The sequence below is a fragment of the Opisthorchis viverrini genome (assembly GCF_000715545.1).
Source record: "Opisthorchis viverrini unplaced genomic scaffold opera_v5_6, whole genome shotgun sequence".
Lineage (NCBI taxonomy): Eukaryota > Metazoa > Platyhelminthes > Trematoda > Opisthorchiida > Opisthorchiidae > Opisthorchis > Opisthorchis viverrini.
The window spans coordinates 4,096,211-4,121,533 of NW_008751662.1; the positions used below are offsets into that span (position 1 = coordinate 4,096,211).

The window sequence follows — 25,323 nt, forward strand, 5'->3', positions numbered from 1 at the left end:
TTCACTCCCGTACAAACATAAAGTGCGTCTAGTTATATATATATATATATATATATATATATATATATATACTAAACGAAACGTGAGCAATAAACTTTGAGCTCTTCGTAGTAGAAAATGATATAACTTGGGTGCAAATCATCCGTAAGCACGAAGAGCTCCGATGACTCCCATTTGACGAGACGTAGAATCTCAATGAGGTATTGATCGTTAGCGATGTTCAAATAATGTTATGAATTCCCGAATGACTCTTTGTATACCTGCTGGCCCGCACCTCCTCTGGCANGGCATCCAAAAGGACAATAATTTAAGGTCGTAGGAGGAGAGAGATGAAAAAAGGCCCTAAGGGGGCCAACAAATGGGAACTCAGGTGGCTCCGGATTTGAATCTTGCGCAGCAGATTTTTATGAGCTGTCTCCATGATTTATCAAATAGAAACTGAGTTCCGAAATAGATATTATGTTGGAACCGAGGGATATCATGAGTACCGTACTTACGGACTCTAACTACGCTTGCCTAGTTGGAAGTTGGAAGTAAGTTAGAAGAAAACACTGAGAGACTGATTGAAGCTTTGGACGGTTTTCCCATGCTCAACACCAACATAATGAACAGAGTCGGAATCATCAGTAAAAGTGCTGATTCTTCACTGCGATAAGAACGTAAATTTCATTTATACAGAAAGCCCTAAAGTAAAAAAGATAAGGGCCGAATGTAGAAAGATTCTAATGCCAGCGTATCGTAAGCGTTTCGAGGTTTCAAAATGATCGATGATCGGAGTAAACCCGAGGGAAGAATATCGGATGATGAACACGTGGCGCACTTCTCAAACCATCATGTTCAGTTGATGACTCATAGTCGTAGGGTGAATTAGGGAAAACTAAACAGGTGAGAACCACTACGATTGTAAAGAGTGGCCCTTTGTCGCTGATCTTTCATGAAACGCATTTTGGGGTGCTGGCTACCAAGGCTCCTCAATATTCAGTCTGTTTTGCATAGCGGTTGTCACAGGAACGCAGCTCTGACAACATTGCCGTTAGTTTAGGTAGGTAGGTAGTTTGTCAATAAAAATTAACCCACCCACACTAGCAGCTTGAAGGCTTCCATATGTTTTTTCGGAGTTGCCTGCCCAGAATTTTGGACTGTCTGACTACATACACACATCACCTCAAATGCAGACGTAACCAGTAGACCGACTTCTAGGGCTCTTACAAACCCGTCTCTACACACACGCAGGACAGTGACCTGTAATTCGGCAACAAGCAGTAATTTTCTGCCAAAGATGTCCTAATCTAGTAGAAAATTTCGCTCCTTGGTAAATCAGTCTGCCTTTTACACATTGGAAGCAGGTTAGCTACGTCACCCGAAACTTTTGACAGTAAGACTAATTACACCATATTCTGTCCATACTATTTTTATCTGACTGTATGCATGAGTTGCAGATATGATTGCTAAGCACCGTTATAATTTCACAAACTGCAACGTCCCCTCCGCTTGCACAAAGCTTTCATTGACTTCGAATGGTTTGATTTGAAACTCACAACGATATGATCCAGTTCGACAGTGTACGTCTTCTCTCCTTGGAAGCCCTGGCATTGACTCATCACATATTTTCATGATAATACAGAGTTAGCAGATAGGATTCTTGGAAAATCTTCTTAGAAACCTGAGGACTACTTGATGTAAGGTTGGAACCACACCACGTGATTCACACCTCATTTTGATCCTCACCGTGATCTGACTCGGAAGCATATCCGAACTTGTTTCTAGACAGGCTCAGAAAAATGTCTAGCTAGTGCCCTGTAAGATGGAACGCACTAATCATGTGTTTTCTGATAATCCTTCGGCAGTCCACTGCCATTTTCATTCCTTCTGTAACTGACCAGCTAAGCACGTTGTCTTAGATTCCGCTAGTTTTATTTTATTATATAACTCAGTGTTATTTTACTGCAAACGTCTCGCATGAGTATGAGGGGCAGTATGTAGCACTAATCATGAGGTAACCTTGGAGATGAAGAGGAACTTTGGATTATTGAACCAATACTTTGCGTGTATTTAGAGCGTACAAACTGCCACTAATTCTTTAATCAGAAGTTACTCTGATGCTTCTAGTTTCTTCGTGTATGCAACCCATAGTCATACTCAGATCGGTGCTGAACAGATCCAAAGTTCAAGTCACTGACCTTTCATAAGAACACTCAGAGATAATGTTTAGGGAATACTTTTCAGGAACACTTCAAACTCAGCCTGTCTTTCACTGCGCAGAGATTTTTATAGATGCTAGGACTGAGGAATTGTGAGTAACTGAATCGCGCACAGCAATGTCATGTACCTATTCGATATCGGTAGGCGGTTAACAGCAAAGGAAGCTGAAATCATCGCGAAATCAACATATAACCATCAAAATTAGATAATAGAGCCTGTTTGAATTCAGGGTAGTTGCCCATAACTTAGAATCTCATTCATCAACCACCATCTTTTTGCGCTACCGTAAGTATCTATGGCAGCGGAAGTCAACAACTGATCATGTGGTTTGATTATAACAAGCGACTCTTGGGAACCTTTCGTTTTTGGCACTATTCGACCGGATATCCCACACAAAGCCCATTTCACGCTCTAGTTGGCACCATATTCGAAATATTGGAGGAGGACAACAAGCGACTCGTAGGAACCTTTCGTTTTTGACACTATTCGACCGGATATCCCGCACAAAGTCCGTCTCACGCTCTAGCTGGCACCATATTCGAAATATTGGAGGAGGATTTCTTGACTTAGAAATACTCACACGGTTTCTACAAACTCCTCAAAAGCCCACTACCATTTTTGCCATTTTTGGAACTCATCCCTCAGGCTGTTTGGCGTAAACACCCAAATGCGTACAACTGAAGAAATGCACTTATTTGCAACTTGCTTTGGTATTGACAAGAAACGCAAAAGGAACTTTCGTTTGTTCTATACTTATACCGAATTTTATGTTCTGTCAAGTAAATGTAACGCCATATCTCGAATAGCATGCCAACGGAAACAAGAAGTTGCCTCCGTGTAGCGCGTACACTTGAGTAGTATCGTGAACGAAAGATTCACATGAGTATCTTGTTGACACTAACACAATCAGAAAACGAGTATATTCCGCCAGTAAGCTAGGATTTTTGTACAACTATAACATGAAACTAATGGAAACTTGTAGACCAACCCTGCTGAATAAGACCCAGCAAGGCTGAAGCCCTCAGTAGGCTGTGGAAGTGTTTTCGGAAGCGCTAAGAATAATGTGTTATATCAGCCGAAACAGACGAAAAAGGAAGTCTTAAGATCTGTACCTAAGTATTTCTTCCTAATTCATCTTATACATCACCTAGGAAACTGAGTAAATCACAAAAGACAGATTTCCCAAGAATTACGGGTTTTAACATTTATTTATAGTGGCGGTTTTACATTGTTCTTTTGCAATCTGAAACGCGTCGGTGTGAAATTTCAGCCTTCAAACTTTGATTGCAACAAAAAAAGAAAATATGCCTCAGTGGGAAGTTTAATGTCAGCCTAAACTCAGTTGATTCATTGTTATCAGTTAGGGAATTGTGTGTTTTGGAGCGCTAATAGAAAATTCGTCTTTTTCAGTCAAACACAACCTAAACATTCAAGACCGAAACGTTATTGATAAATTTCTACATTCTATCGTCAAGCTAACCGTGTGAGTTGCTTTAGTGCTCACAGGGCTTGTGAATTCATTTTGCTTCGGCATCCAAAGCTGGTTCATAATGTCACTCGCATTCAGGTTAAACAGACACTAAATGGTAAAATGGACCAACATGCGACATGGAAACTGGTTGTAACTGTCGCTTAATCAACGCCGTAACCACCCTTTGAGATGTGTTCCCAGCTTTTTGCGCGGTCTTTTACAGTTCTTTGCCACAATAACACATATGAGTACAAAATAGATTGTCACGAACGTTTCAATCAGACATCGACGTTGAGCCTTAGTCATACTCAGCTGTCAACTTCCTCACCGCTTGTTCACATATATATTTCAAACACTTGTCTCGATCAATGATTCAGTGGCTCTTTTCCTGTCTGGTCCATCCAAAATGATGTGTCAGCATCGCAAGGGGAAGTTCAATCCACATTTTATCCTTCATTATCCTCTTGACCGCTATGAATACATTCTCCTTCTCCCGCACGTTGCCAACAGTAAATGAGGCCATTTGATCGCAGATTTTTCGTCAATAAATATCATATTTTTCAGTTTGTCACCACGTAAGATCTACATTTCTTCTGATTTGACTTTGTACCACAAAGGGTTCAGTTCAGCCCTCTTGGCACTGCTGATGATTCCCAATAAGGATTAAACCACTAAACAATGATTCCTGGCTCCTAACGTAGACTGGTTGTGGCTTCAGGACGAAGTGTTCACTGAGACCAGCTCTGTCCTACTTCGCCGGTTGTTATTAACACAGAGATTTTTCATGGTTGATTATATGCCGTCATCTTCCGCCGGAAAACCTGAACTTCCGGGTGGATGAGAGTGAAACTGCTCTAGACTGGGCAGTTTGTACATAGAGAAATTTGAGTGCCCTAAGGCAATAATCCATATGAGACCGATCCACCTGGTCGATTCCTCGATAAAATCCGTTCACTCGATGTCCTCGGATTCTCGTATTTTTCTCATACAATAACTTCCCACAGTTTCCGATGGTACAACAAGGGAAAAATATAGTATTCTATACGAAACACAATACTCGTAACCGTGCTGAAAACACTTCGTCATCCAACTGCGGGTTTTACGTCACTCGTATCTCATTGGTAATACCCAGTCCCCGCGTTTCCCCCAATCGTGGGTTCTACATGAAATCAAATTGTGTGGAGTTCGTTAAGTACACTCACTTTCAAACTAATTTGGATATCCGTCTCCACGTGCATGTTTGAAAAAAATTAGCGTAAACTTCATAGCGGAATACACTTTTTGTTACGTAAATGCGGCTGGAGAGGTTTTTAAGTGGTACTGGCTACGTTGCCGTATGGTTGGTCCCCGTGAAAAAGATGGAAATACGTAGAAAGTTACACGCTTGTCATCTTCAGTTATCCAAAACACCATCTCGACTGAAGGCCTTGTTTCATGTGAACAACAACAACAAACATTGGGCTCGTAAAAAATACGACCGGGTGCATCTACCTCCTCTGGCATTCTTCCACGTTGCCCTACAAACTAAGCACCGGTGTAACATAAGACCACCCGTTCCACTCGAAGTCACCCGTTAGCAAACAACGAACAGTAACAAACTATCGGATAGGAAAGCCAACATCTCGTGTGCACCTTGTTTAAAAAAAAACTGAGCATTCTCACTCGTCTTCTTCAACTTTTGTGGATATACATTGACTATTACGCAATCGTAAACGAACTCCGCGAAGCAGTTCCACAAGTCCCGTAATAAACCCCACGTTCCATTAGACGCGTGGCGGAGTTACGATAAAATCACATACTACGCTCATGCCTCATCAGTAGTACCCACTTTAACACCAGTAGTTTATTTACGACTCAAACTTTACGCAATAATTACCCGTGTTCTGTAGACATATCTAGTAAGTTATACATAAAGTCTTTGTTATGTTTCGAGCACAAATTGACAAACAAGAGTGTTTTTGCTATCCTTCATCTGGTCAGAACAGATTGGGGGGTTACAGAGCGAAACACGTACGATAAACATAGGAAAAATAAAGCTAAAGCAGATTGTAAACTGTAGCTGTAGAAACTTGTATTCTGATCAACTGGCCTGAGAAGCCAGTGGTCACTTGAGTAAACCATGTTAGCCTCAGTTTGTATACAAATGACTCATAAGTGTGTAGTTGAGGGTTGCATGTGCGAGCGTCAGCTGTGGCCAGATAGTGGAGGATCTTAAGTGTTAATTACATGGCTCACATTCGCCAATTAATACTATGGACGGATAGGGAAATTCGAGTCATGGGTATGTCAATCTATGTTGAGTGGTCGACTGAAATTTTCAACTTCTCCATAGCCGTTATATACAAAAGAGGAACACTATCCTAAATTCCTGTCATGTTCATTTTCAGATGAATGCCCAAAAGGGCTTGGCGGTTTCCCAGTCTGACTTCCACTGACATGTCATTATGCTATATGAATAGGCTTCAGGCTCATTCAAAGTGACGTATTTTACATATTCTGCATTTTGCCTGTTCTTCCTCGAAGATTGGAGCAACTAAAGCTGAATAACTAGTTTTCAGAAAAACATCTGGGTATGCAACTTTTAAAAATGCCTACTCTTAATATCACCAGATAATATGGTATACACAGACTCTCACTTCAGGTGGCAAAAAATAAAGTGACTTTTTACGCTACTTTGTACGCGACTTTGTAAACCAGATCAGCACTTCCTTTTTCCACACTGGGAATATCAAAACTCCGATTTCCGTCAGTCCGTGCGTGACACTACGTATTGATTGTCAGTGAATCACTTTCTGAGCAATGACTTTTCTGATGAACTAATGTAGTGCCCCGAAAGATATTGGATGTTATCTTGAACTAAACCTTGTTCACCAGATATGTGTGTTGCATCCTAGCGTCTGTTCAACGCCAAACTGTGGTGCAGGATAAGCCCACAGTTACAGGTAAAACAGATTGAGGGAAGTCATTTATATCGCGCTACAGTTTTTAACTTGAGATAAGGAGAAAGCTCTATAACGGAAATGAGTAAGACGAGGGATCATTAATTGAATTCACCAAAAATAGCCAGAAAGTTGAAACGCACATGCAAACTGCTTCCATCATCATCATCATCAACATCACCATCGTCAACAACAACAAAAACAGCAACATAATTGTCATCGACATTACCATCATCATCAGTAGCAGCAGGAGGAATAATAAGACTGAAAACAGCACTGGTGTAGAGATGCTGGTGTCTGACCTGAGCATCACTGTCTGATTATTTGGACAAACTCCGGTAATAGGAGGGAGAATAAATAGTATATGGGCATGGACCTAGTGTTTGTACATCACAAACCCACGTTGTGCTGACGCTTCCTAACCTTCACTCACACAATCTAAATAGAAACGGACTATAATGATGTCGTCCACGCAGGACCGTTCTTGCAGACTTTCAGGCAAGCCCGAGAAAGGTCACATAAATACATCCTGGAAGACGGATAGCACCGAAAATATCTTTCATAATCTTCTGCCACGTCACTCCAAATTTGGTGTGGAAAGCAACACTTCTCGACTATTCGCCATAAATGGCACGTGAGCAATTTACTGCAGCACTTAGTATTGTATGCATTATACACGTGGGAACTCGAAGCTGATCCACGTACAAGGTTTCTTATCATCTCGTTTCGAATTTGTTGATACCAGACCGTCGATGGCTGAATACTTTGAAGACACTTTGCCCTCGACAGCTAAATTTAATAAGTGTACAGCACGGCTCGTGACCTTTGAGGCCCAAGATATATACATTTTCGCCACCAACGATCTTCGTGGCAGACGCGATCCCGACCGACGAATGAACTCGTCTCTTGCTCGACTGCCGCAGTCGGTTCAAGGAATATTTTGATTAACATTACTTTGCCCCTTTTGGTTGTGGAGAACAGATCAAACTATGGAACTACTGCACAAACGTCCTAAACAGGTTTGCTCTTCTTTTCTCTTTAAGAGAAAGAAGCAATATGTCGCCTTTACGAACGAGACTGATGAGACCATGGTTTGCACGATCTGAATGGTCGAACATCGAAGACTCTATACAGCATCCTATTTATTATCTTATCGATTACAAAAAGGAGCAAAGCTTGAAAAACTGGATAAATATGTTGGACGTAGGTGTATTTAGGAAAGTTGTTGAAGGACTCCTCGTAAGCTTTTATGCTCTCACAAACATGCAAGTGAAAAAACGTGTGAAAGGAGTCGGTCCTTAAGCCTCTCTGGAGTAAAGAAGAGGTAAATAGAATGGATCACAACAGTTAAACCACAGAACGCCTGGAATGTGAGCTTAGTAGTTGCGGGATGGAATTTTGAATACTTGTTTAGGGGTAAATATGGAAACCTAAGAATTCCCACGGATTTTCGTTTGCGACCTTTTTCAGCACCCTCTTTCCACCAACCAAGTTTCTCAACTACTTCAAAATGCACAATATTTTCGGAGAATATTTCTAAACCAGATATGAATGAAACGGAGCTTTACCCGAATTTATATCCTGTTCAGTGTGTTCAGCACAACCAGGGGTTTACAGAAAGACAAGTGGTCCAAGGTAGTACGACCTCATCTGGATGACACACGGACAGTTTCAGGTTCTAGTGGGCAAATTCATAGACTAGAATTGGCCGGACCGTGCTGGGTACTAGTTGACCAATAACTATATCTCCACCAAGTCCAGCGATTAGGTAGATAGATACTTGATTTTTCCATGCGCTAGTTATGTGAATGGTGGGCGTCGTAATTTCGAAGCCATTCGGAAACTATCGCTATCACACTGTCTAACACGCACATTAAATATTTCCATCCCACTTTTCTCCTGCATTGCTTTTGTCCTCCCTTAGATTTGTGATAAGCCCAGTACCGCTAGGGAAGGCTATGAAATCCGGGAGATGCTTTGGATAACGACAGTCATTCATATGGTTTCAAGTGCAATAGTGCGTGTATAGGGAAATGTGATGATACATTAACTAACCCCCTTTGATATGGCCACAGTTTTTGCCGCCCATTCACGTGAGTACGACGATGATTGTGCTTTGATTTGTCAAAAGTGGTAATCTTTCGGGCTTGCAAATTGATTGGATTGTCTAACAATGGTGTGTCCGAAAATGGGTATGAACGCATGCACTCGTTTTTGGTACAGGTGAATTTTTTCAATAATGCTTAGCTTCCGAAGTGAATATCGCAAATAAACATCAAAATCAACAACATAGGTTTTTGCCGCCCATTCACGTGAGTACGACGATGATTGTGCTTTGATTTGTCAAAAGTGGTAATCTTTCGGGCTTGCAAATTGATTGGATTGTCTAACAATGGTGTGTCCGAAAATGGGTATGAACGCATGCACTCGTTTTTGGTACAGGTGAATTTTTTCAATAATGCTTAGCTTCCGAAGTGAATATCGCAAATAAACATCAAAATCAACAACATAGGTTTTACATTTTGAGGTTTTGTGGAGTCATACTCCCTGAATATCTTTTCTCATTTGATGGTCGCAGTCATTCAGTTTTCCAGGTTCGAACTCTTTGGCAACGCTCGTACGCATGCAAAATCACGATTAACAAAACCATAGTTTGTCAACCCACATCAGTTGTCGCGTCTTCAATAGCCGGCTCGTCTTACGTACAGCAGGGTGGAAAAGTTAAAACATGCTCCTGCTAACGACGGTTCCTTTGTCTTTTACGTAATTCTTATTCATTCATCCACCACCCTCTACAACAGATTCAGTAGTACTCTTCATGACAATTCACTTATGTGACTAATGAAGCCATTTCTCCGTATCCTCACTAGCTACAACATCTTTGCGTCAGTTCACAAAGAAGTATTCAGACACCTAAAGCTTGGCTTTCAGACTTTGAATTCCGACATATGATCATATTGCAGTGAAGGATCGGTTTTAACGACTGATTTTTGGCTATCCATGTTGACGATCACATCGTGATGTTTCAGTGTGAATTTAGATGATAGATGGTTGATGAAAACCTGATATTCGTGAGATAAACTCACCTACTTATTAATTTGTCAAAGACGGACTCATTTGGATTCTAGCTGAGCCTGTCTTATGTGCTATTCTTCGGCTAAATGTGTTGCATAAATGATGCCTACCTGACATTTTATAGCAGTAAAAAATTCAATTCACTTCGCTTTTCCCCCAATTTGTCTTCTTTTTGGACACCCAACCAGGGTGGCTCTGTAAACCCGATTAGTGTATCGAGTATGTCAAAGTGCGCCGTGTTGCAGAAACAGGTGAGATGGAGTTGTAAGCTAGCCAGTAACAGATAGCACCAAGACCATTTTGTACAATTTGTTCATAAGGTGTAAGCAACGGGTTTGTTAGGCCTATATTCTAATTGCCGTCAGTTAATATGTTGGGTCTTGGTCATCACGATGAAGGTGACTTACAGCGGTTCGGATACAGTTAAAGACAAGGCCTCTCATAAGCCCATAGGGATGTTTCCTTGAGCAAGCGTAGTTAAGAAACAACAGAGCTTACATGAGAGACCCCTGCACGTCGTAAATTATCAGCGAAGCTATGAAGAACACAAGGTTATTCAAGTGATAAAAGGTGTTCTTACATAAGCGGCACCATGCAGGTCACCTGAGAGATCCACCTAATAATGTATCGTAAGATGTCATCCAAGAATACATATTCATCTCGGGTTGAATGTACTTTCTTGTTAATGGTAGCGTTTCATTGTCACTGAGCATTTGGGTCGCAATTTTTATTAGGTAAAAACACTGTGTGCTTGACGAAGAGGTTGGACATTTCTGATTAGAATTATTTATTCAGTCTAAAGAGTTAGTTTACGACGGACTCAAGTAGACAAATTTCGACATTTGCGCATACCGTAAAGAATTTAAGCTAGCCGGATTCATTGAGTTATTTGAATTGGACATCTTCAAATAAATCGTTTCGTGCCATACTCTGTGACATTGTCAGAGGTGAACTCGTCAGCTCTCAATTGCATTTACCAGATGCACTGTGTTCTCTGACTACTGCTGACTGTTCTGCTTCTGACCTTTCATTCACTTGTTGCCATTATGACGTAATCTCAAAGATCACGTTTCTGACAGCTGTTCTGCACTTCATTTCCACCTACGGGGACGGAAATCGATTTGCTGCTGCATGTGAAAACCATTTGCGTACAGTTACTTAGCTAGGATGCCAACCGATTACAGGAGGCTAGCTGGCAATCTGATCACCGTCATTCAGTTCACAAGCTGGCTGTTTATTAAGTGGATACCGGAAGGCCGGCAAAAAACGAATCACTCCTTCAGAGTGTGTGCATTGAAGTCCTCGTCCAAACCGGGTACTTTTGTTGTGAATCAAAAACGTGAAACGCAGTAGTCGTTGTCTCCACTATTCCATCTTTGCGAAACCCACAATGTTCAGTCAGTTGCAGAAATCAGAAGTTTCTGTGTTCATAATTTCTACCACTGCGATATCATTCGACGTTGCTCTTCTGGTAATCATTTGTACTCAGAAAACTGAATCTCAACGATCAGGTGTAAATTAGGTAAAAACTGAACTGTTAAAAAACCGAGAAACGTCAATGAAATGAAAGATGAATTGAACAGAAAATCTATCCTTAGGTTTTACGGCACCTATCCAGAAACACCCAATAGTCTAGTTCACCGGGCTCACAACAACATTTGGGTCAAGTTGTTGAAAATAGGCTCAAAAATAGGAATCTAATCGCCGTGGCTTTCTCACTGAATATACCAATGATTATTTTTAAAATAAATAAATAACGCATTCACGGATTCGACGCAGTTTGAAATCGTCCCATCAGGTCGTCGGTCGGTTGCACGACGGACACCGAAGTTGACATCATACTTTGGTCAACGTAACCCTGATTGTCTTCGTGTGTATACTTCCGGGGAATTCGGACAACCAGGCTAGAATATCACTCCTCCATCTACGGAGTCAGAATACACTGCTATATCGATTAGGATAATAGCGAATGTTCCGACAAACATGATCGGATATTCAGCCAATTGAAAATGTACATCTCTATAGTAGTGATAGGATGATAACGCACGCATTTCCGTACTGTCCTCTCTAATGTGGTTAGTTAATTTGTTTTATAAAAATCAGATTGGGTACGTCCGTCGTTATTGCATACCGCCTGATCCACGGAAACCACGCTACCTATTCCGATGCATATTCACGAAACACAGTTGTTTGATCAACTGTTTACAAATAATGGGCCCATTGGACCAAATGTGAAACGGGAGAGGTAGACAAAGAAGCTAAATGTTTAGCCCATAATCATAAACACGGTAGCTGCTCAGTATATTTTGACCTCAGTTAAACCTGGAAAGTCATTGGATTATTATGAAACGTACTCAACTAACATGGAGTGAGAAGCAGTACTCCATATATGGAGTACTGCTCCATACGCTCGGCAGTTAAAGAACCAGTCTACTCCAAGTTGTGCGAGATACCTGCGGTTTGCTGCCTTCATTCGCACTGCATACTCCTTATATAAGTGGGAAGCCATTGACAGCTGAGTGCCATGGTAAGTCGGCCCCAGAAAGCCGCTATTGGAGGCGCTATCTAACACTCTGTCATATCATATGCAGTCACGGTTTTGAACCATAAGTTGGCCGGTCCCAAAGCTGGAATCACGAATGCCTATCATCTTGAAGGGAACTACTCACAAATTTTTGGGAACGTTTTCAAAAGTCCATAGCCGGTCTCGCCCATTTCGGAGCTCATCGGATAGGTACAATTCATGAATTTCCGTCCACTTTATGTTCTACTTGAAGCTAATAGTCGGTGCGGACTTAAATTGGTAAGTGTGGCTGTTCAGGATAAATTCATGGTGGTGTGAGGTGATTCAAAACCTTTCAGTTGAGACCTCGTCTTTTAAGTTAAAGTAGACTATATTGAAAAGCCGAGAAGCAATATACAGCCGTTTCACCACTAGTTGAAATCATCAGTAATTCACATCTCATGAAACTGCGGGGGGCTTCCAAGCAGCAACCTCGCAGCTGGTAGTCTGAACATTTAATCCTTGAGCTATGAGCCGTAGATCAGTGGTGAAGTCAACTCGCACTTGGACAATTAGTTTGGAGGATGAGTGGAGATACATCCGGTCCAAGTGCGAGTCGATCATGCTGCTAATCACCCGCTCTTGGTAGACTACTAAGTGTTCAACCCACTAGTCGGGAGTCCCTGGATTTCCATGAGCTGCGCAAGGCTGGCGATTCCCAATATGTATGGAGCAGCTGTACGGTGCTTCCCGGGTTTTCAGAACATATTGGCCTCACTTACCGGACGCAGTCACAGTTGATCCTCAGTTAAATTTGAATTTTTCAGGCGTTCGGGAATGCCACTAATGGAAACTCCGTTAACCGAGAAAAAGTTCTAATGCACAAGCCATCCAACCTTACCTGATTATGCATGAAATATGTACCGTTTCAACATACTAATTTGGTTTCTTGAGAGACTCACCTGGAACGCAGCTGAATCTCTCGTTTATGATGTTCTCAGACAACTGAATGTGCTGCACCAGGCCGCCGCTTGTTTCAGTCGCTGTGATCTTTGGAATATCGCGATGCATGTATATCTTTGTAATGTACTACTCATAAGGTTGCTGAAAATCCATCGACAACCCTCGACCGGTTTCGCCCTGCTTGGGGCTCATCAGGTAGGCGCAGTACCCGGGTTTCCGTCAACCCTATGTTTCACTTGAAACCAAATTGCACAAAATTAGCGAAATTCACTGATTCGTACAATTTCAACCAGCGTTTTATTACGCGTGGCGGAGAGAGGATGTAGGAGTGAAATGGGCTAATTTAGACAAGAGGGACTCGGTAGAAGAGCACATCGATGGTGATCATCGTAAGTATTTTTGGCCACTTCGCGTGCCTGTCCGGTTTTCGTCACTACACGCACAACGCAAATTGCCATTATTAAATGCGTATGCAGAACATCAACCACACACTTTCCTGTCTGCTAAAATGATTCTATGGTTAGCAGCGCTTGTGTGTGTGTTTGTATGCAAACCAGCCGAGCTTAACTAAGACCATTAATCATCAGAGTACTCGTTCTGTCATTAAAATATGCTGGGTTGACCATAAGCATTCCACTGCAGAGAGTCTTTTCATGTTGTCTAGTATTGATAGACAATTCAAAAGTTCCAATGCTGAGGTAAGTCCCTTCTAAGACCTTTGAGGATGGGTGTAATCAACAAGATCTGGCCGATTTTTGGTTCCTTCGACATAGTATCATCCACACTGTCCGAAAATGGAAGTCACTCATTCAATCCTCAAATTTCACTTGAAACCAAATTGCACAAAATTAGCGAAATTCACTGATTCGTACAATTTCAACCAGCTTTTTATTACGCGTGGCGGAGAGAGGATGTAGGAGTGAAATGGGCTAATTTAGACAAGAGGGACTCGGTAGAAGAGCACATCGATGGTGATCATCGTAAGTATTTTTGGCCACTTCGCGTGCCTGTCCGGTTTTCGTCACTACACGCACAACGCAAATTGCCATTATTAAATGCGTATGCAGAACATCAACCACACACTTTCCTGTCTGCTAAAATGATTCTATGGTTAGCAGCGCTTGTGTGTGTGTTTGTATGCAAACCAGCCGAGCTTAACTAAGACCATTAATCATCAGAGTACTTTTGCAGCCAGTTTGTCGCCAAGTTGTAAATGGTGACGTGGGTGACATCCATCTGAAGAGGTAAGTGTTGGGACAAATAACTGGCTGTCAATTCTCAAGTAATGTGAGATATATTTTTCACTCTTCTTCATTATGCCATTCACGCTTAACATAGAAACTGAGTGCAGGATGGTATTGGCATAGGACTTATAAAGGTCATTCGGTATGACTTGGAATTTTTCAAAAGGTTTTGGTGTAACATCTCAGTGTGATCCTCGAACATTTTTTGTGGCATGCACGCAAACCACAAGGGCACCGACTGCCTATGTGTTTGCTGTCTAGTTTCTGGTTAACTAGTCACTAAATTGCTGCTAATAAATGGATTGTGGTTCTTTTTACTCCCACCAGAGTGGTTTCCGCTGTCAACCCCCAGTATGACGTGAGGCTTTTGATGAGTGACAATTAAAATAAAACAGCTTTAAGGTACCTCACCGTTTTCAGTATGTGTCAAGCATGTACTTCGAAAGAATTTCCGAAATTCTTATAGAGTAAACTTCTAACCAAAAAGTGAAAATGATTGAAATGACCAGAATCGTCATATTACGGTGTGGTTTTGGTGCTAACGGTCTGTCGGCGATGAACGTCTGTGTGTGTGTGCGTCGGGTGAAGGGCAGCCAACTCCACGGTTGATTTAAATCGGTTTCTGTTTTAGTGTACACGTATTCTTCTCTATAACGTGGCTTTACCGAGAGCAAGCGATAGTTGTTTTGGTTCTCAGAGACATTTTAACCACGGTTTGTGCTCCGTGATCATTGGTGACAGGCACCTCTCTGATGCGTCTGGTTTGTACTTTGCTCATGACCTTCTAAAAGTTAGGTTACGGCTAAAGAGATTCAACGATTACTTTACTATCACTGACATAGAAAAAACAGACCTGGAATTTGGAAGATGGACAAGATATTGTGAACGTGAACTAGTTTCGTATATCTCGATTCTTTAAATGTACCACGTTCTCGATGCCGTAAGGTCTGCACAAACTTGTTTAGTTTCCGGGCAACACTTCGATCGAAAATGAACCGATCCTATGCTCGGCAAATTACGATACTATTTGGTATTTTGTATGGAACTTACCGAGAACACCTGAGCCTTCCGCGTCTACACTAATGGATTAACAATTTTTTTCTCTTTCCTTAGCTTAGGTTGAAAACTGCTTTAGTATGTGCTGAAAATCGGCGCTTCGAGCGGCTGCACGCTCCTGGTGCTCATACCGGCAAATCATATTTGTAATGGCGAATAATGGTCGTCGGTTCTTTCCTCTTGGGTTATTGTAGATAAATTTTTTGCAACCTAGATAGTGAACCCAGAGTGAGACTACGGGGTATCTTTTGATATGCGCGTAATGCCGCTTTTGAGCAATCGGTTGATAAAGTAGTATCTTACGTGAAACTGCTTTAGTATGTGCTGAAAATCGGCGCTTCGAGCGGCTGCACGCTCCTGGTGCTCATACCGGCAAATCATATTTGTAATGGCGAATAATGGTCGTCGGTTCTTTCCTCTTGGGTTATTGTAGATAAATTTTTTGCAACCTAGATAGTGAACCCAGAGTGAGACTACGGGGTATCTTTTGATATGCGCGTAATGCCGCTTTTGAGCAATCGGTTGATAAAGTAGTATCTTACGTGTGCTTTCTTTTTCTTTTATCATCAGCCACTTTGACCGTGATGAATTCTCTGGAAAAAGTTATCATACATATATAGTGCACTCCCATAAGAAAGCCTCGTGAAGATGATAGGTTTCATGACGAAACAATTCTAGTATCCCGAATATTCTTACAAATGTAATGCTTTTCTGGAATAATAACTCAGCAAAAGCGCCCTATTTTGAATACCGGAAAAAGGGCTCGTCAGATATGGTGCCAGTATGCTGCCGTATATGTGTTAGGTTCTCGTTAATAAAGCAACATATGAACGCCTACATTTGCGATCCTATATTCTCTTCACCGAAGTATCTGATCGTATTGCCCTTCTCATTTGGACCGTCGTGAAACGAGTTTAAATATTCGAATAGTTATCGCCCACCAGTTCATGTCATGGTTAAAATTGCAATCTTAACAACACTGCAGTCTGCGGCGCTCTCACACTGCGTGTAAAAATAAACCATGACATTGAATGGTCTACTTAAACCAGAGGCCTTTATCTGGGACCTCTGCATAGTAACCGGTACGAATATATAGGAGGCTGTGTTCTTCACTTTATGCGGAGGCCGTTGTAACAGAAAAGTAACAACAATGCTCGGGACTCGTAATTTGCGTAGTTCATGCCTTTGTGCAAATTCCAGCTAACACGAAGCACAAAGTGCTGAAGCTCAAATGGGACTGCAGAAGATATAAGATCACTATGTCAACAACTGTTTTGCTTTTCTGAGAACCAATGCTTAATGCACCACCTAGAAGGTACAGCCGGCTTTCGGAAAAAACGCGTGTTATTCTGCTAGTGGAATAAATGTTTGTTCTTACTAGGTCAGTTATCTGAAGAGGCGAGAAATGTTTGCGGAAACTAACGCTGGCAGTCAAATATTGGAGAGCAAGCAGATTCAATGCGAGGATGATTAGACGATTTAATTGGACGAACCGAGGAGTTTGGGCAAAAAATTAAACCTTCTCGGTGTAATCAAGTATGCGGAATTGAATTCATAACCGGAACTTAATGTCGCATCTTAGACGGCACTGGACGCAGATGGAGCTGTCGTCTGTTTGAACTTACATAACTTCCAAACAGCAATCTCTCCAAACTAGTATACTTTGTAAGGTCAAAACTAAACCACGGAATTTCAGAGGTGATGTCGACGTAATCTAACCACATTATTTTTATTTTTTTTAGTACAGTGCTGGATACACACTTGTATCTAATGTGTTAACAAACAGTTTTTTAGAATGTATGAATTTATAGAAAATCATGTAGTCGGCATTATCCCTGTAACAAATGCTTTCTGGTGATCCTGAACAAGTTTTTTTAGTGAAAAAAATATCACTCTGCTGCGTCCGATGATCAATCAATTGCGAAGAGAACTAGCGGTCATCAAGGTCAATTGCACCAGCGCTACTACTAACGCAATGAACTGAACCGTTGCAAGGCACACACAGCATTCCTTCGGATGCACAGGACAATGTCACATAAACGAAAGAAAAGATCTAGCAATAAAGCGGTATGGCGGACTCCTCCTCTTTACAATTCGGGTTCCTATTATCTAGTAATAATAACTTCACTAAGCTGACAATAGTTTCACCGTGCGCTAGCTTCTCTGGCGTTTTTTGTGAACGGTAATTGGGGATTTATTTATAATCCACGGCAAACAACTGGAAGCATGGGTCAAATTGCCGTCAAATGAGAAACGCTACAGAAGGTATGTTACGATGGAATTTTCGGCAAAATAATATGCGTTTTGAAAACCGTCGCGTTTTTTAGTTGTTTGTGAAGAAGCAACATCAGGTTGTTGATCTCAGACCAGTTCTTCCTCACCTTGAGAGATCACTTGATCACTTGTGAGATCACTTGAGAGATCAATATCTATCTGTCAACAGAGGTCTTTGTCAAGGTTGTTCTGAGAAAGCAGTCGTTCAGGGGGAGTTCGTTACTCATTAGGTTTCCTTGGAAATTTACGTTACCTACTGTAAACTTTCATATTGAGCAAAATTCATCACATAAATAGTTGATAATACTGAGCACTGCATGACGGGAATTCGGCTCCATATCCGGGGATTGAGGGGTAGGTCACCGCTGACGAGAAAATGTTATTGATGATCAAGAACAGTGCTGTTGATAGACTGGTTCCTGCATTTAAAAAATCAGTTCTTTATCAATAGGACTGATGTTGTATTGAGCCGGTGGCCGAGCTATTGGGTTACGCCTGCACTGAGCCTGCCAGACTACGCGATAGGGAGAAGACAGAGAACTGCGGACACGGCTGTATTGCCCGGACAAAACATACAGAGCGTCTGCGTAAATATATAGGATGACTAAATGGCCAATATGCTCGTTCATTGGTGTTCGCTCCGTACAGCCAATGGTGGTGTTCCGGGCGTAAACATTCTCAGGTCCACTTCGCTGGTCGTGTGTTGCTAAGCCGTTTGGTGAGAGCCGCCAACTCACCTACTTTCCGGACGTGTCGAACCGATGATGACCTTGGGGATGCGTCACTCTCTGCACATGTACTTTTACTTCTGTCTGGGCGGGCCTGACAACTGATCATCCAGGCTCAGTACCTATTGTCCCTCATTCTCGTACTTTACCTGGTCAACATGATAGATGAGCAACTCACTTGAATGCGTGTGCGTCCTTGAAATTCCATTGTTTGTATGCTACGGATGATTAAAATATGGGTGGACGAAACGAGCCCTAATTAACCTCGGAAGAACACTGTTGTACAGAAAACGGTAGAAACACTAAGTAATATGTATGGCTGATGAAACCATACTTCACAGACTAAACATTAGGTACTGTGTCGTCTACAGAAGAGAGTACGGGCAAATGTGGAGTGTTTTACCAACCTTTTGAATTTTATCTCCCCTCTCCATAGTAATCTGATACCTACATTGCTAATGCTCTTTGACTTGTCAAAATGCTATCCGCAAGAACCATGAACGGCCACGTTTCAAGACAAATCGTAAGTGCGGCATAGACGAGAAGGTCTACCTGAACGGCGGAAAAAATCCACCGTCCGAAAATGCAATCACTAAAATAACTGGAAGCTAGCTGATCGTGGCAATTTATTAAATATCTCGCATTCGCAAACAAAGTTGAGGAACAGAATTATCCAGAAAATCAGGTGGGTTTTGTTGTTCCACAAAGCAGGCTTTAGACACAGCTACCTCTTCTAATAGGCGAAAATTGTGCATCGTGTTACAGTTCATTTCGGACGCTAGGCAAAAAAATTTTAGCTTCAATAGAATCCACGGTTCACTGGATGATAAAAGATACCACAATCGGGATTTCAAGTTCAGTTTTATTCTGGTGCGGAACCAGGCGGCTGTATGATGCCTTCGATTTACACTACCTGTCCCAAAAAAACTGGTTTCCCCCAAAACATTAAATTTTCATACATGTCACACATCATGTATGGACCTCACTCTTCCCTAAAGTCCTTGCGGCCGTCAGCCCCATCACTGTAGACAATTGGACTGCTTGCTTTCCAGTTAACTATAAAATGAGGGTGAGCACGACGGATTTCTTTAGCCTCTCGACTTCTAGAACGGAGGATAAATGAACAGCCATTTTGTGCGACATTCGATGAGATATTTCAGGCAAATAGCACCACAAAGAACTTAACCTGTGTGATTTGACTTGTATTAAGATCTGCACTTCAGATAATTCGCGTTCGACTGAAACAGATAAAAATGTTCCGGCTCAAATGTGAACTTATAATTTACTATAGAATTGGTTTCGCAGAAGCTGCCCCAGTGGATACATATAAAACCCTGGGTCCACTAGCGCTACAGGTCTACGATGAAAACCTTTTAACAGCACTCAATCTTTTTCAAACAACAGTTTTGAGCGGCATTTTTTGTAAGGTACCTAACACTGGGCCTTGACGGAATGCGCTACACACAATTTAGTGAGAACGGTTCGTCTGCCCACCATCGGTTTCGCTTCTCTTGGATCTCATCAAGTAGGCGCAGCCCCGAGTTTTCATCAAACATGTGTTCTATCTGAACACCAAACTGTATGTGATTCATTAAATGAGTGTGTTTTGCGGGTTACCATGGTTATCCAAAGTTAGGTTAAGAAATAAGATTTTGCAACGCGCGTTAACAAACTACTTGAAGTCATATGATATTTTAGGATGCAGTACTGGAGATCAAAAGCATTTTTCGGCACACACAATGGTGATTATTTTCCTATCGCGCTACACTTGAATCTATTGTCTCAAATGGGAGGAAGACGACAGATATGTGTTCGGACATTTCTCAAGGGAGTGTTTTTGTGTGACGCAAATGGAAAGAATGGTACAAGTAGGCAACAGTTAGCCATTCAAGAATTTGTCACAAAAGATGCCCGCTAACGCTCGGATGACCGTTAAATTCCCTAGTCCAAATTTAGCTAGATATGAATCTACGGTTTTCCGTTGTTACGGAAGGGCGTCATTGGCCTTGAAATTAAAGTCCTTAGACCACGTTTTGAAGTGACCGGAATACGTGATCTAGGTGACAGGATATATTTCGTTTTTCAGAGTATTATTTTAGCTCAGTGCGCAAATAGGATGTATGTGCCATTTTTTTATGAGCAAACTGTCCCTTCTCCAGCTGGCACGCGTCTTTTCGGAACTAGCTTGTTTCCGCTGCCCGATGGTCTATTGATAATCCTCTTTGTGTCCCGAAACATTGAACTCGTTAATATTGTGCCAAGACACTGGTGGGGGGCATTCGTACTGTTTAATGGAAAAAAACGTTGTGTTAGAATAACGGATAATCATTGAAATTTACTTACTACGACATAATAAAGTTGGATGAAACGGCTGGTGGGGGAATTCGTACTGTTTAGTGAGAAAAACGTTGTTTTAGAATAACCGATAATCATTGAAATTTACCTACTACGACATAATAAAGTTGGATGAAACGTTTGGGCACTGAATGACACAACATTCACTCACCTAATTTATCACACTGGCTTAAAAAGACCCAAAAGTTACTACGTGGCGATTATATGTGGATCCAAGTTTTCAATACTGTGGCATTTTTTGCGTTTACACAAAGCAGGGCGTCAAACCATGCCATCTGTCCCCTCATACTCAAGAACGTTCGAACGCATTTCAGGTAAAGTCTCCGCTGGCACATTGAACAACGTGCCGAATATCGTTAAGTGGCATCCCGGCCCAAGGGGAGGTATCGGTAATTCTCTTATTTGTTAGGCACTCGTATCCGACTTATCGAAGATGCAACAGTACCACACTCAGACTCACTTTCAATAATTCTGAGGGAACAGCATAGATGGGCGTACAAGCGAACATTACGAAAAAGTGCCAAACGCAACGTCCGGCCTACCAAAGGAAGCCAAAAACAAATATGAGTGTTCAAGCATCCTGTGATTAGTGCGATCACGTGTATGAGCAGTGTGGATAACACCATTATCAGCCGGCATATCAGATGGTGCAGATGTTTGGCAGTCTCAATGCCTCCGGCAGGTTAAATCCGATCAGCACTACGGTTTCCTTCAAGCAGAACATATACTCGATTAGTCTGATTATTCAGGTGGGAAGTCACAGTACAACCAAATTGGAGTGGTTTGGTTGGCATCGGGATAATGTCACAGTACTCGTTAAGCCATTATTTAGTGCTGTTTGTCTCACGAGCATTTTCAGCAAGATCCTGTGTCATTTCCAGATTAGCTTATCAGATCCCTCAGTCCCGTATTCGGCCCGCTTTTCCCAAATGTCCTTAAGCCTGGGACAGTGCAACCAGCTCTCGGTGTTTTCACTTGATTGGCCACTTTTTGTCACTCAGCCTCAAATAACGCCTATGTCTGTTCCCATTTATCAATGCTTATCAAGTGCTCTGAGCACGTAAACGAAATAATGGTGGTAGTCGACATATGTGAAATGTTGTATGTACGTGTATGTTTCCACGTGCCTTCTAATATCTTTCAACTTGCGCTGTTTCATAATGCGGCTCACTTAACCGAAGGTAATACTAAAAGCGGAAATTTTCGTACTGTTACGGTTCTACATTGCTCCGAGAATAAAAGCCAAAACTTTCAGTTTAATTCCTGTTTTCCATAGGATGATGTGATCAACTATTAGACTCTATTGAAGGGTCCATTTTTCTATAACTTAGTTTTTCATAAAAGTGAATTTCAATACTTCTATCTCTCGGCAAATTGAGCAAGCGTAGCACAACACGTTTTCTTGCGTGTTTGATGAAAAGGCGAAACACATTATTACCTACAGACCAAAATCACATGAAACAGATACTCAGAAGCGACAACTTCGATGATGCGAACTGTCGATCTTCATTATTTGTTGGCTGTAATGTAGATAATCCGTTCATTTTATAACAAGCGAATAAAATCGACAAAAGACAGATCATACCTAACATATGAGAGAGGACTAGCTAAAATACATTTGCCTGATATGAACCTGTTGATCCACGTTGCTAGCGACTGCGGTGGCTAGGATAGAATTCTATATAGAAATTGGGCCAGTAAATTCATATTATTGTTTGACGATATGTTGCGAGCATGTGCCAAACAGGTTGACAAACATTTCACGCAGGGAATGAGTATGACTAGCTTGGATATTCCAAACTCGCCTTCTTAACCTAGGTCAGGTGTGATTGAGTGCCTGTAATTATGTGGAAGCTCATGTCTCAAAGCCCGTTTAACTGGAGGGAAAATATAACATTCTATACCCGTTTGTAGGCCATGTGAGAGAACTTTCTGGAATAATCTACCACTGTCCACATGATTCTGGATATGGTCTCGTTTAAGTTAACTACGACGCAGTGACTCAGCCGTTCTCAGTGCGTAATCAATCACGAAAGATCATGAGCGCGCGGAGAGGCGATCAGTCTTTCTCAACAAATTTTTCCATTGCTATTGAGTGAGAGTGGAGGAATTAAGAACAAAAGGGGAATGTCATGAGTTTACTTGTCGAATGTGTCTGACAACTACCTATACTCATCCTATACAATGTTTGAATAGAGAAAATCGTGAGCAGAACTTGTCCTCTCTGGAACTAAGCTGTTTCTACTCGTACCGTATTTTCCGCCACTAATGTCGACGGAAGACACACGGGGAATTTTGCTGTGCCATGTTGAGGGGCTTCCCAGGTGACGTAGATGAATTTCGAGTAGCTTATGCGGGAAATCCATTCCTTCTAATTTTCGTTTGCATATAAACGATAAGGGATACGGATGCTTATTGGGAATCCAATCTATATTACTTTATTACAACGGTTAGACAAAAGGTCAGGTGATGTTAGTAGAAGTCACGTAAAGACATTATTATCTATAACCAGACAAATGGAGCAACTGAATGGCTGACTAGATACGAAAAGGCGTGACTGACGACTCTGAATGAATGATTTTGATGCATTCCTATGAATATCTTTGCTACTAAGGGTAATTATTCATAGTGGTGAAAAAGCACTGATTTTTATTGGTCTGAGTTCCCGGAACATATATGCAGGCTAATGTTATTGAAAATCACTCGCCTATCGATCGGGTAAGTCCGTCGTCCAAGGTTGTTCTCGCAGAAATATTGCCTAAAGGTTGCAACCAACGGAATCGCGTCATCGAGTTCCGTATTTTCGCATAACCCGAGCAGCCCAAACTGAAACAGCGGATTGGAGGTAGCTAGTTTCGTGTCCGACTGCGAGCCGCTTTTAAAGTACACATGCTGACATGGGTAAAAGTGAAACCACGCGTTGCAGGTTTTATGTTATGGACCACATTATATCTCACCGTTTACTCCTACCTTCCCATAGCTTAAGCATCACTTGCGGCATAATTTGCCCTGAAGTATTAAAGACTTTTTAATTGGTCAGTCCATTTTTCACACACTTTAAGTTTCATTACTTTATGCGTGTCCACACATAATTAGCAACTGTAACGTCCCTCTAATGGATCTGATGGTAAGAATTACATAACCAGAAATAAGTTGGATGACTGAAAGTTAATGTTTTCCCCTAGAGTTATCCATTATGGATGTTCAAAACGAGCATAACAATCGTGGCCTTTAGTGTTCGCGCTCCTTGTAGGAACTGATCACTGCGGGACACCAGTAAAGCTGCACTTCTTTAGGCGGTAGCTATAGCCCGTTAATTTTATCTCTGCTCAGTCACTCGATCAGCCCAGTTACATTTCCGGTTAACGAAATCTCGGAACACTGGTCGGCGCACCTATGATGTGGCATAAACCGGTAAAATATCCAACGTAACTGTTAAAGCTTTGGGGCACGGGACACGCACTAGGCGAGAAAAAGTACCTAAAGAATCATGGGCCATTTGCAAAGCTTACATTAAACGGTGGGATGCTCGAACAATCAGGGACGGATATTTGCTGGTTTAACATCACGTGATAATTAGCCCAACCATCAGAAAATGCGTTATACAAATACTAAATTTTATTTACTATGAAATAACTCTAGTGAAGGCTATGCCCTGTTGATCCTGCTATTGACCAGGATTTCAGTACGATGCCAGTGGTCAGCCAGTGATGCTGTTGCTTATGGTTGTGGTACAAGTGCCTTCTAAAACAACCATTACATCATATTTTGGTAGTTTACCAAATGGCATTTTCTTTAACCGAGAGAGCTCAGTGGTTAGAAAGCAAACTTAACCTCAGCATCCCGATTGAAAACAGCTAGTGTCTCAGCCGTCGTGCTTCCCTCGATTAGTATGGTAGGTAGGGACCAAATGAATCATTAATTTTAGCTTTTTTTTAATTCACAGCTTAGCGATCCAAACATAGTGAACACTAGATGGGGGACCTACAAGAGAACTGAATGACGATGCGTACCGACTAAACTAGGATACGTTAATGTCGAATGGGTATCTCGACGGATGACTGATAAAGATAATAATGACATATTGTTTTCAAGATGGGGTTGTTCTGAATGGTGTAACTCGCGGACTTTAGTCAGCATACAACCTAGTCGACGCATGTTTCATGAAACATCATTATCATTTTCAGCTGCTAGTCACCTGAAAGAAATACCTTACTGCCTTCACCCTCCTATTGCCGGGGACAGTACGACATTAAGTCCAGGTCACCCCGTAATACGATTTCTCACAGTGTGCTCCAAGTCTGCCTTCCTGCTAAACCTTACGGAACTGAGTTCCAACTAATGTACCCCTCAGGATCGTGGCAGCACTGAAGCCCGACTACCATAAGATGACGGCCTTAAGTCAGGAGTCAACGAAAAGGCACCTTTAATGTAGCACATTTTAGTGTAATTGGAATAGACCAATCTGCTTTCACCAATTGTGGATCTACAAAATTTCACAGACACTAGGTGG

At 41.7% G+C, this 25,323-nt stretch overlaps 1 protein-coding gene across 1 annotated transcript in view; it reads left to right on the forward strand.

Moving 5' to 3' along the window:
• The window catches only part of T265_00667 (hypothetical protein), a gene marked incomplete at both ends in the record, with an annotated part of 53,936 nt that overhangs the window by 6,738 nt on the left and 21,875 nt on the right, over positions 1–25,323 (forward strand). The window lies entirely within an intron of this gene.